A 12,587-nucleotide genomic window follows, 5' to 3' on the forward strand; every position below is an offset into this window, starting at 1 on the left:
CCTTACTCTTTAACCCACCCTTAAACCGACCCATACCACCACACCTGTGCCTAACCTTACCCGTATCACATCTCAATAGCAGCACAAGTGTTTTACAATACAACATCAACACAATAAGTACATTGTACTTATTTGTCGATGTAAGTACATTATACTTAAAGCCACTTAATATAAAGTGGGACCTAATTTATTTCTGTGATGCACAGCAGAATTTTCATGCGCCATTACTTCAGTTTTCGGTGTCACATGAAATCATTGTAATAAGATTAAGCAATTTTTGAAAAATGGTGGAAAAAAGTTGTAACAATTTTAATCGGTTCAATGTTACATTTATCAGCTTGGAAAATACATCAATTTGATTAGAAACGCCGGAATGCTTTTTATGGTATAAATTTATTTTACTGTAATATCCATGATCCTGTCTTTTGACTTTTTATTGAAATTTTTTTTTACCTGTTTGTAGAAGGAGAATGCAGTCCTCTAACAATGGAGATGTTGTGGCAAAAATCCTGTTAAACATCATCACTGCGTAACTCAGACACTCAGAGTAAAATTAATAAAAGGAAAGTATTTATTCTTGCAAGAATAGGTTCAGTCTAGTACACCGAAGTTAAGCTGTGCAAGAGAGTGACACCCCACAGGAAGATATGAGACAGCCTTTATACTCTTTTCAAGGTTCCTCCTCGCCCGCTGTACCTTTCACCCACCCAGATAAGGTCCTTACTGCTATTCAGTTTCTACTTAAAGACACAAACTGGTATTGAAATAAACTGGCCAAAACTGACCGTCCCAAAGGTCAGAGGTCCTGTCCCATATGTTCCTGAAACGTCACACACAAGCACGTACACACATATATTTTTTATACATTGAATAGGTTCTCTCTCTTACCTGTTTGGGATCAATGACTATTAAAATTTCTACTACAGAGATTATCCTTGAATTTGCTTCAGGAGCATCAACCGTGCCTCCACTTGGGTTTACTCAACCTCCCCAAATCCAGTTTCTACATTGAACTTCAGACTACAAACCAATACACTCACCTAAAGGATTATTAGGAACACCATACTAATACTGTGTTTGACCCCCTTTCGCCTTCAGAACTGCCTTAATTCTACGTGGCATTGATTCAACAAGGTGCTGAAAGCATTCTTTAGAAATGTTGGCCCATTTTGATAGGATAGCATCTTGCAGTTGATGGAGATTTGTGGGATGCACATCCAGGGCAAAGATGCTCTATTGGGTTGAGATCTGGTGACTGTGGGGGCCATTTTAGTACAGTGAACTCATTGTGATGTTCAAGAAACCAATTTGAAATTATTCGAGCTTTGTGACATGGTATATTATCCTGCTGGAAGTAGCCATCAGAGAATGGGTACATGGTGGCCATAAAGGGATGGACATGGTCAGAAACAATGCTCAGGTAGGCCGTGGCATTTAAAAGATTCCCAATTGGCACTAAGGGGCCTAAAGTGTGCCAAGAAGACATCCCCCACACCATTACACCACGACCACCAGCCTGCACAGTGGTAACAAGGCATGATGGATCCATGTTCTCATTCTGTTTACGCCAAATTCTGACTCTACCATGTGAATGTCTCAACAGAAATCGAGACTCATCAGACCAGGCAACATTTTTCCAGTCTTCAAGTGTCCAATTTTGGTGAGCTCTTGCAAATTGTAGCCTCTTTTTCCTATTTGTAGTGGAGATGAGTGGTACCCGGTGGGGTCTTCTGCTGTTGTAGCCCATCCACCTCAAGGTTGTGTGTGTTGTGGCTTCACAAATGCTTTGCTGCATACCTCGGTTCTAACAAGTGGTTATTTCAGTCAAAGTTGCTCTTCTATCAGCTTGAATCAGTCGCCCCATTCTCCTCTGACCTCTAGCATCAACAAGGCATTTTCACCCACAGGACTGCCGCATACTGGATGTTTTTCCCTTTTCCACCATTCTTAGTAAACCCTAGAAATGGTTGTGCGTGAAAATCCCAGTAACTGAGCAGATTGTGAAATACTCAGACCGGTCCGTCTGTCACCAACTGTCACGGTATAGTTGGACACAGGATCCAGTGTCTCTCTCTAGTCTCGTGCTTTGTTGTTTACATGCGTGTGAGTGTGTGAGTGGGTGTGTCCGGATCGTCACAGTTAATCAGCATCCAGCTGCGATCACTCACCAGTACCAGCTGCCACTCATCTCATCTCCTATAAATACTTACCATTTTCTCACTCCCATTGTCAGATCGTTGCATGAAGTCTTCGTGTTACCTGTTCCTGTTCCCGTGCTTCGTGTCCCGTCTCGAGTTCCTGTGTTCCTGTTTTCTTCGTGTTGGATTTCGTTTCGTGTATGGATTACGTCGTCACCCTTCAGAGCACCCTGCACTTCATCCATCACTCAGTGTCTAACTATCTAAGTCCCTGCGCCACCGCCTGCATCACCTGAAATAATCATCATCATCATCTTTATTTACACTCAATAAAGAGTTTGTACTTGCATCTTGTGTCCTCGTTTTCTAACGTAACACCAACAACCATGCCACACTCGAAATTGGGAATTTCTTTCCCATTCTGACATTCAGTTTGGAGTTCAGGAGATTGTCTTGACCAGGACCACACCCCTAAATGCATTGAAGCAACTGCCATGTGATTGGTTGATTAGATAATTGCATTAATGAGAAATTGAACAGGTGTTCCTAATAATCCTTTAGGTGAGTATAAAAGAGGAGACAGGATACAACACCTGCCCAACACCTGTCCATCATCGTCCGTTGATATCTCTGACCTCCTGTGAGTTCCCGAGCTGGTTCGCACCTCTATGAAGTCCCTGAATGCCGAAAATGCTCTGCTGTCTGAACGGAGGATTTAAGTTGTTTTTTACTCATCCTGTTTCTCTGGAGGACTTTCGTTGTTTCTTTATTTTGTACTGAAGATTTCTTTTTTAACCTCTGGACAGCATTTTCTGTTCATTAAAGACTGTAGTGCTGCATCTCGCTTTTGGGTCATCCTTCTCTCACCATCACAGAATAATCTGGCCAGTATGGACCCAGTGAGCGGCAATCACTTTCAGTCTGCTGTCGAACTCCAGGGTGCTATGCTCGGTCGGCATGAAGAGGAGCTTTCTGCCGCAAGGCAATCCGTCGAGTCGTTAGCCTCCCAGGTATCTAATCTCACTACACGGCTTCATCATCTGCATTACGAACAGTGTTGGGAAGGATACTTTTAAAACGTATTTCGTTGCAGAATACAGAATACATGCCCAAAAATGTAATTTGTAACGTATTCCGTTACGTTACTCAATCTGAGAAACGTATTCTGAATACTTGGATTACTTCCACATTGAATTGCATTTTATAATATAGGAATGCGGCCATCAAATCCTGCTTACTAAATCCTGCTTCTGTTCCAACTGGCTGAATGTGTTAGGCCCATGTCTCCCTGAAAGTGCAATATGCTATATTATAATTTGCTATAGAAGAACAAAGACTATAAGTGTATGTTGCGGTCACCGGTGCGGTCGTGAGGCGTTCATGTAACATGTAAGGGTGGCGCTGCCAATAAAGCACCTAAAAGCTGTCACAAAGAACCGGCAAAAGTAATGATTGAATATGTTAGTGTCGGCTGCAAAGATGAAGTTGACGATGCTGACCGCATTGTTCTGTTTAAAGTAATTTAAACAATTCTGTAATTGTTCTGTTTCATTTTAAAGAAATTTTTTGTCTGATGTTTTTTCCTCATAAATGTGTACAAGAAAAATAAAATAAAATGAATATTTTATGTTCTGTGGAGAGCCAACCCTTCTTCATCCGGTGGGTAAAGTATTACTTTTGGTTTGCGCAGTGTAGCCTAATTCACAGAAGTACTAAAAATATATTTGGCCTAAAAGTAAAAAAAAATAAAATAAAAAATAAGATGCTTCTTCAGGTTGGAGGTGGAGTCTTTGGATGCTGAAAGGAGGATGGTTGCTTGCAAGCAGAGGTTGCACTGCACAGTTATATTTGTTCTCCCTTCTCTTTCTTTAATGTGAAATTCTGTTTGAATTTCCAAGATAGAAACGCATTCTTGCCCTGGCTCTGTTGTTCCGGCTCCATCTCTACCTCTAGCTCTAGCTGCTCCTCTTCCGACTCCATTGTGACTGATCACGCAAACCGCGCATTTTTTCGTTTTCATATTGGGGCTTCTGGGAAATGCATGGAGTTGCCTAAATTTATTTAGAGAGTGAATAAACTCATGAAACAGAGTATTCTCATGTGATCCATTGATTTCAACAATGTAACTGTATTCTAAATACCAACTATTTAAATTGTAACTGTAACGGAATACAGTTACTCATAATTTGTATTCTGAATACGTAATGCCGGTACATGTATTCCGTTACTCCCCAACACTGATTACGAAGCACCTGTGACTCAGGATCACCGCGAGACACCAGAACCACAAATCAACAACCCTCCGTGCTTCTCGGGTGAGCCCACTCAATGTCGCGCCTTCTTAACTCAGTGTGAGGTTGTCTTCTCTCTCCAGCCCTCGACCTATGCTTCGGATCGAGCCAGAGTCGTGTTCGTAATATCTCTCCTTGCTGGACGAGCCCGTGAATGGGGAGCAGCCAACTGGGTGGCTGAGACAGACTGTGTGTTTAATTTTTCCCAGTTTAAGGCCGAGATGATCCGTGTCTTTGACCGCTCGGCCTTCGGGGAAGAAGCTTCTCGCATACTCTCCTCGCTTCGCCAGGGTAAGCGCTCTGCTGCGGATTTCTCAATCGAGTTTCGCACTCTAGCTACCTCTAGTGGCTGTAACGAACTGACCTTAGTGGTCCGCCTCCTGGAGGGGCTTAATCCCGAACTCAAAGATGAGATCTACGTTCGAGAGGCGCCGACTCGTCTTGACGCTCTCATCGACCTGGCTATCTGGATTGAGAAACGCTTCAACCTGCGCCGACGGGCACGGAGCCTGGAATCTTCTCTGCTCTCTTCTCCACCTGTCGCCTCTTCTTCGCCTCCTACTGGTCCGGAGCCGGAGGCGATGCAGGGGAACGGGAGCGGAGAGTGACCATCCGCCTCTGCATGTACTGTGCTTCGCCTAACCATTTTGTCAATGTGTGTCCGGTAAAAGCCAGGGCTCGCCAGTAAACGGAGGGCTACTGTTATATCCAGCGATTACTGGAGAATCGACTCTTTGTTAAGACTGACAAGTGCTCTTTTCACGTTCCCTCTGTTACGTTTCTCGGTTCGGTCGTTTCTGCGGAGGGGATCAGTATGGATCTTACTAAGGTCCAGGCCGTTACTGATTGGCCAGTCCCCGACTCTCTTGTCGCGCTTCAGCGATTTCTCGGTTTCGTTAATTTTTATCGCCGCTTTATACGCAACTTTAATCAGGTGGCCGCCCCTCTCACCGCCTTGACCTCAGTCAAGTCTAAGTTCGTGTGGTCAGTTCCTGCTCAGCGCGCTTTCGATCTTCTTAAGGCCCATTTCACTACCGCTCCCATTTTGCTCACTCCCGACGTCGCGAGGCAGTTTATCGTCGAGGTCGACGCCTCTGAGGTGGGGGTCGGGGCTGTTCTTTCCCAGCGCTCGCCTGCTGATGAGAAAGTACACCCCTGTGCCTTCTTTTCGCATCGTCTCTCTCCCGTGGAACGCAACTATGACGTCGGTAACCGTGAATTACTCGCCATACGCTTGGCAGTGGGAAAGTGGCGTCAATGGTTAGAGGGAGCTCTGGTTCCTTTCATAGTTTGGACGGATCACAGAAACCTTGAAAATATGCATTCCGCCAAAAGATTAAATGCTCACCAGGACCGCTGGGCTCTGTTTTTCACGCATTTCGATTTTACCATCTACTATCGTCCTGGATCTAAGAAGGTTAAGCCAGATGCACTCTCCCGCCTCTTCGACACCTCGACTCCCACCACTTCCCAGGAGGAGATTATTCCCTCCAACACTGCGTAGTGGGGGCGGCTGTCTGGGGAGTCAAGACGTTGGTAAAGCGCGCTCTCGCTCGCGCCACCGTTCCGCGCGCCTGTCCGAAACACCTTCTGTTTGTTCCTGTCTCTGCGCGCTTGGCTACCCTCCAGTGGGGACACTCCTCCACATTGTCAGCCCATCCCGGCGTGCGGGGCATTCTCGCCTCCATCCGCCAACGTTTTTGGTGGCCTATTTTGGAAAGTGAAAGCGGATGTAGCGCATCTACTCCGCGCAGAAATAGACAAACTGCTGTGCAAAGGGGCCATAGAACCAGTACCTTCTTCTCTGAGCGAGTCAGGCTTTTAAAGCCGCTATTTTCTCGTACCCAAGAAGGACGGAGCTCTAAGACCTATCTTAGATCTGAGATATTTGAACAAAGCTCTCATGAGAAGACCGTTAAAAATGCTCACGACCAGACAAATCCTTGTGCAAGTTCGCCCGAAGGACTGGTTTATCTCTCTTGATCTGAAAGATGCATACTTTCAGATTCCGATTCTGTCACAGGCCATTCTTGAGATTCGCCTTCAACGGTCGGGTATATCAATACACCGTCCTCCCGTTCGGCCTTTCTTTGGCACCCTGTACATTTACGAAGACTGAAATTATGCTTGTGGATCATTTTCCAGTGTAATAAAACCTGTTGATGAAACACTGATAACTTAGCAGGGTGTTTTTTAAGGTCAATCACATCTAAGGAAACTTCTAATTTCAAAAAGATTTGACTGGGGATATGAAACCAAAAACTATTTTTCAAAAAGGATCTTAGCCTATTCGTTTTAATATTAGGCCTATCATTAATACATTCAAAGTCGATTACGGAAGTTTACAGTTGCTTGAAACGCTCGGAGACTACAATGATGAAAAGTTTAAACTTTTGAAACTATGTACACATCTCACCCTCGATCAAGGTCAGAGCAAGCTTGCTTGCTTGTCCATAAAAAAAAAGAAGTTTTTGCTAATTTGACAGTTTATTTAACAGGAAACCAAAGATTTATACAGGACCACCATGTTCTAGTCCGCTCGGACAACATGTCTGTAGTGTCCTACGTGAACCGCCAGGGCGGTGTTAGATCCAGAAATCTCTGCAATCTGGCAGAACGCCTCCTCGTTTGGTCTCAGCACCATCTGCGCTTGCTGAGAGCTGCGCAGGTGCCAGGCCACCTGAACGACGGCCCAGACAGACCGTCCAGGAACAATGTTCCCCCGGGGGAATGGTCCCTGCACCCCCAAACAGTCCAGTTGCTATGGCGCCTTTTTGGCAAAGCGGAAGTCGACCTATTTGCGTCACAGGACAACACTCACTCCCCAAAGTTCTTTTCAAAGAACTAGGACCCGCTGGCCCAGACCTGGCCCAGCCGCCCACTATATGCTTTCCCTCCGGTCTCTCTGTTACCACAGGTGATCAAGAGAATCAGGAAAACGTGCCAATCAGTGCTCCTCATAGCCCCGCGTTGTGAGAACCAGACTTGGTTCCCAGAGCTTACGCTGCTGTGACAGACAGCCACGTGGCCAATCCCGGTGAGAGCAGATCTCCTCTCTCAAGCTCGCGGCTCGATATGGTATCCCCATCCAGAGCGCTGGTCTCTGCACGTATGGTTGACCAACGGTTACCCGTTGCCCTGCCAGACGCAGTAATGAACACAATCACTCAGTCTAGAGCTCCTTCTACCAGAAGGCTCTACGCGTCTAAATGGTCTGTGTTCTCTAAATGGTGCGCTGACAAAAATCTGGACCCACGGACGTGTGGGATTCCGCAGTTGCTTAGTTTCCTTCAAGAGCTGTTGGAAAAGGGAAGGTCCCCATCCACGCTCAAAGTCTATGTGGCAGCCGTCGTAGCGTTCTCAGAATCGACGCGCGGCCAGTCAATAGGCAGGACGAGCTCATCATCCGCTTCCTCAGAGGAGCCAGGAGGATGAATCCCCCGCGCCCCCCTTCAGTTCCTATGTGGGATCTTTCTTTGGTCCTCGAGGCCCTGAATGCATACCCCTTTGAACCTTTAACCTCTGCGGATCTAAAATACTAATCACTTAACCCTTTAGGCGCCAGAGGTTTTTTCCTAAAACGTTCGATTTTGACATCTTAATTTCAAAAGGCTATATCTTAAAAGTGATAAAAGATAGAGACTTTCTGTAAATTAGAGAAATATTAACGATGACCCAAATTTTATCTAGGGATTACATTTTCCCATCTAATTTGCATATTATGACGTCATATGGTGGTGGCAATCTTGGATTATAGAATTTTCATGAAAAGTCACATGTTTAAATGATAAAATGCAGCACTTCTTTCCCCCAAATGTCCATCACCTTCTGTATGCTATATTGCACAATACTGAATGCTCAGGTATATAGTAAGTAGTAAACAAACTGTGTAAATCATTACTAATAAATGTTAGAAACAAACCGAATGCATATAGTGGTTGGCCTTTTGCTGTAGAGATTTTCCATTTACTAAATACAGTAGGCACTCTGATTCCATGTATGGGGCACATATATATTATTCATATGACATACAAACACAAGTAGACAAGACCTGTTTAGTTCAAACGCTCACTCGCCACGGCAAGGCACAGATCATGAGTGAGATGATACGAGCAGCGCGGCCAGATCTGCCTCGCGCGCGCGCAGAGTGTGCACAGCTCGGACTACTGTCATTGTCATTGCGACTCCTCACCCTTCCTCCACGTTGTCTCCTAACTGTCCTATGAATACTTCGACTTTGTCTAACATACCCAGTGGTATTAGACTAAGTCTCCACCACAATACTGTCGCCGCGATTGCGGAGAGGATCTGATAAAATGGCTCACTCGCACACTAGCTCCGCTTTTGATCGCACTGATTCAATGCGCTCTAACTCGAACATTTTGTATAGAAACATGACGTATTTTTGATTCGGGGATGAAGTATGACATGTCTGCCATCCAGTGGAGGGGAGGTCGAACGAAATTTGACACCCAATTTGACAAAATCGGCCGTTTTATTCAGTGCCGCATCTTGTCGAGTAAACTCGACCGTGGCGCCTAGAGGGTTAAAACCTGTTTTTCTGATTGCTCTGTCATCAGTCAAACGCGTGGGGGACTTACACGCGCTGTCTGTTAGCGCCGTGTGTCTTGAGTTTGGCCCGAATGACTCAAAAGTCATCCTCAAACCTAGACATGGCTATGTTCCTAAAGTGATTGGCACACCGTTCAGAGCACTGGTCATTTCGCTATTGGCTATGCCAGCATCCGATAGTGAGAGTGATATTAATCTCCTCTGCCCGGTGAGGGCGCTGAGAGTTTACATTACGCGCTCCGCCCCTTTCAGGCGCTCTGAGCAGCTTTTTGTTTCGTTTGGTGGGCGCACCAAAGGTCTCACCAAAGGACACCAACGGAGTCTATCCAGATTGATAATAGACACGATTGCAGCTGCTTATACAGCAAAAGGTCTGCAATGCCCCTTGGGCGTCAGGGCTCATTCCACCAGAGGCGTGCCCTCTTCGTGGGCATGGTCCAGTGGAATTTCTATTCATGACATATGTGTAGCGGCGGGCTGGGCCTCCCCTTCCACCTTTGTCAGATTCTATAATCTGGAAGTTCCCGCCCTGCAGGCGAAACTACTATCAGTTTAAGTGAGAGGTAAGTTCTGCACAGGTACTATCGTGCGCAAACTACTCTCATATGACTTAGCTCTTCTGGTTGAGCTGCACTGTATCAGGTTATGTGCTATATGCTTATAGATTGAACGGCGTCGCCGCTCTGTATTCCCTGTGAGTGCTTATTTACATGCGCTTATTCCCGCTGATCTGGGATCCCGGATTTTTCTGGGACTCATAAGTTGATTCTGGCGCGCAGAGCATTGACAAGGGGTTCCCGTAGCGTAAGCTATACTTATGCAATACGAGAAAACCTCTCGTAAGAGAATGTACTCGGTTACCTAACGTAACCTCGGTTCTCTCTAGAAGAGGGAACGAGTATTGCGTAACCTGCCGTGCTCGCGCCACGAGCGGTTTTCGCTTCAGTCGATGAAAACCAGAGAATCAGCCTACGAACCCTGCTTATATATGCTAAGCCACGCCCATATTGCCGGGCTTTGACGCTGTGAAGGCGACCTTCATTTGAAGTGACGTCACGTCGGGTTCAGTGGTAGGCTGCTGCAGTTCCCGCAGGGCAGCCTATGAGCACGCTAGACAGCCTACTCTAGGTCTGCTAGCTGCTGCACTGCGTTGACAATGGATACAAAATTAAGGATAATTTTTTGGCTTCAATATCTCGAAAAGATGAATCTTTCCCGTAGTGTAAGCTATACTTACGCAATACTCGTTCCCTCTTCTAGAGAGAACCGAGGTTACGTTTGGTAACCGAGTAGTACGTTTTAATTTATCATAGCTGTCCATATGTGGACATATCTGGCATGTATGCCAGAGTGCATTTGGGCCAGCGCAAGTGTACCAGCGTCTTCTCAACAGCTCCTTCGTTGAAATTCCACACCTTGAGGATCAACAAGTTTAATAATCTGTCCTATGGTATCCTGGGAAACCACGAAACCCTGATGAATCGCGCGTAGGTGAAGCCATCGATAACCTTGCATTTGTCCACTGGTTGTCATTTCATGTTGGACAAAAGCGAGTACATCGCACCAATTGGACTGATTTTTTTTTTCTAAAAAGAGCTAGCCGCTTGCAAATTCCCTTTAAAGTTTGTATGCTAATTATTATTCTGTCATAATTAGCTAAAGTTGATAGTATTTCTATGTTACTGAAAGAAAGTCTAAAATATAGCTTGACTAAGTGATCCAACTCTGCCATGTCCTCTATCAGTAGGGTAGACTGTGTACAGTTGAGACATGAGTACAGTTGAGACACCTTAAATAACTTGCGTTTGCAGCATGCACAAGTTGTGATTTTTGCTGTGCACATGTGTATTAGTGTCCTCTTTAATCATGGGAAATTTTAACAACGTAAACATATCCGATCCGAAGATATCAGCAAAAGTTTTTTTTCTAAGATAAGACTTTCACTTTACCATGCACACTCCACAATGAATAGCTTATTATCCTTATGTGACTGTTAAACGTAACTGGTATCATCACAAATGTTATTCTTGTGCAAGGTCATTGCAAAATCTAGAGGAATTTGCGAGGTGACCAGCGGGGTATGGTTGAGACACACGTGTCTCAACTGTACCCCGATAGATTTTATTAGTAAACACTGTTTAGTTGTTCAGTGTTATGATAACAGGTTAAACGTCGTAATTAGCCAGCATAGGACGCAAATGAAAATAAAATTTGATATTTGTGATATTTAAACTGTGTATTATTAATAAAGATATTAAATATATTGTTCCTGTTTTATATATTTTAACCAGTGCTAATTTAAATAAAATGAATGAATTTGGATGAATAAATAAACATGTTGCCCAATTGTTTTTTTTTTATTTGTCTTTATTTATTATATTTGCTATGAACATTTAGTTACCTTTACATCATTAAAAATGGGTGTCTCAACTGTACCATGGTACTGTCTCAACTGTACCACATATGGGTACAGTTGAGACAAAGTTGAGACAAAAGCACCTTATTTTTATGAGCTAATTGTGGAAAATATAAACTACTTATGGGTATTATTGATTGATAATATCTTAGTCTACAAGCTAATGAAATGTCATGTGGCATGTCATGTAGAAATTCACTTCTTTTCAGTATCTATTTTTTCTGTGAAAAATCAAAACGCAAAAAGTGTCTCAACTGTACTCAGTCTGCTATGCCATTTAGACTGATCGAATGCGTTATTCCCTACATTTCATTTTGACTTTTTTTCTTGAAACACAATGACTTTATTCTCGAAACTTAATGAGTTTATTCTCAAGATTGTATTTCGAGTTTTTTTCTCGAAATTTAACAAGTTTTTTCTCGAAACAAAATGACTTTATTCTTGAAATGTAATGAGTTTATTCTCAAGATTGTATTTCGACTTTTTTCTTAAAATTTAACAAGTTTTTTCTCGAATCACAACAACTTTATTCTCGATATTTAATGAGTTTATTCTCAAGATAATTTTTCGAGTTAATTTCTCGAAATTTAACGAGTTTAATTTCGCATTATGATGACTTTAATCTCGAGATGGTTTTATTTTTTTATTATAGCTTGGCCCTAATCCTCTTCCGTATTTATTGCCCCTTACTAGCAATACATTGATCAGGGCTGAAACCTGAACCCATGTCATTCCAATTTCAATCAATATCATACATCATTTGTTTTCTTTCTATAATTTCTCCTCTATATGTGTGATATACAGTTCTATCAGAAAGACCCGGGAGAATAAATACTGTAACAATAAATACATTTATTGATAGCCCAGCAAGCAATAAAGTTCTTTGGCGTAGGCCAAATACGCCATTTATACTATGGAGGTCCATAGCTCACAATCCGAGGGTCCGGACTCTGCATTTCCTGCCTGAAGACGAAGGCGGGGCACAGCCGACCCCCTGGGAGGTATAGGAAGGGACCATCTTGGTGGTGGTGGGGAGGATGGACGGGAAGGAACCATCTTGTAGGTGGAGGTGGAGGTGAATGGAAGCGTCAACATCTGCGAACTCAGACATGTGTAAGTACCGGTCTTTTATACCGCAAGTATTAGACATGATTGGATAGATGGGAAGGT

The 12,587-nt window shown here is 43.9% G+C and overlaps 1 long non-coding RNA gene across 1 annotated transcript in view; it reads left to right on the forward strand.

The window, feature by feature from the left end:
• The window catches only part of LOC143746356 (uncharacterized), a 37,307-nt gene extending 36,812 nt beyond the window's left edge, over positions 1–495 (forward strand). Inside the window, exon 3 of the long non-coding RNA XR_013206509.1 lies at positions 467–495. This is a non-coding gene — a long non-coding RNA (uncharacterized LOC143746356). The remainder of the gene's footprint in view (positions 1–466) is intronic.
• Positions 496–12,587: the final 12,092 nt, after the last annotated feature.

Source organism: Siphateles boraxobius, unplaced genomic scaffold (assembly GCF_051911475.1).
Source record: "Siphateles boraxobius isolate OS27281-9 unplaced genomic scaffold, OSU_SipBor_1 22, whole genome shotgun sequence".
In the NCBI taxonomy this organism is placed as follows: Eukaryota; Metazoa; Chordata; class Actinopteri; order Cypriniformes; family Leuciscidae; genus Siphateles; species Siphateles boraxobius.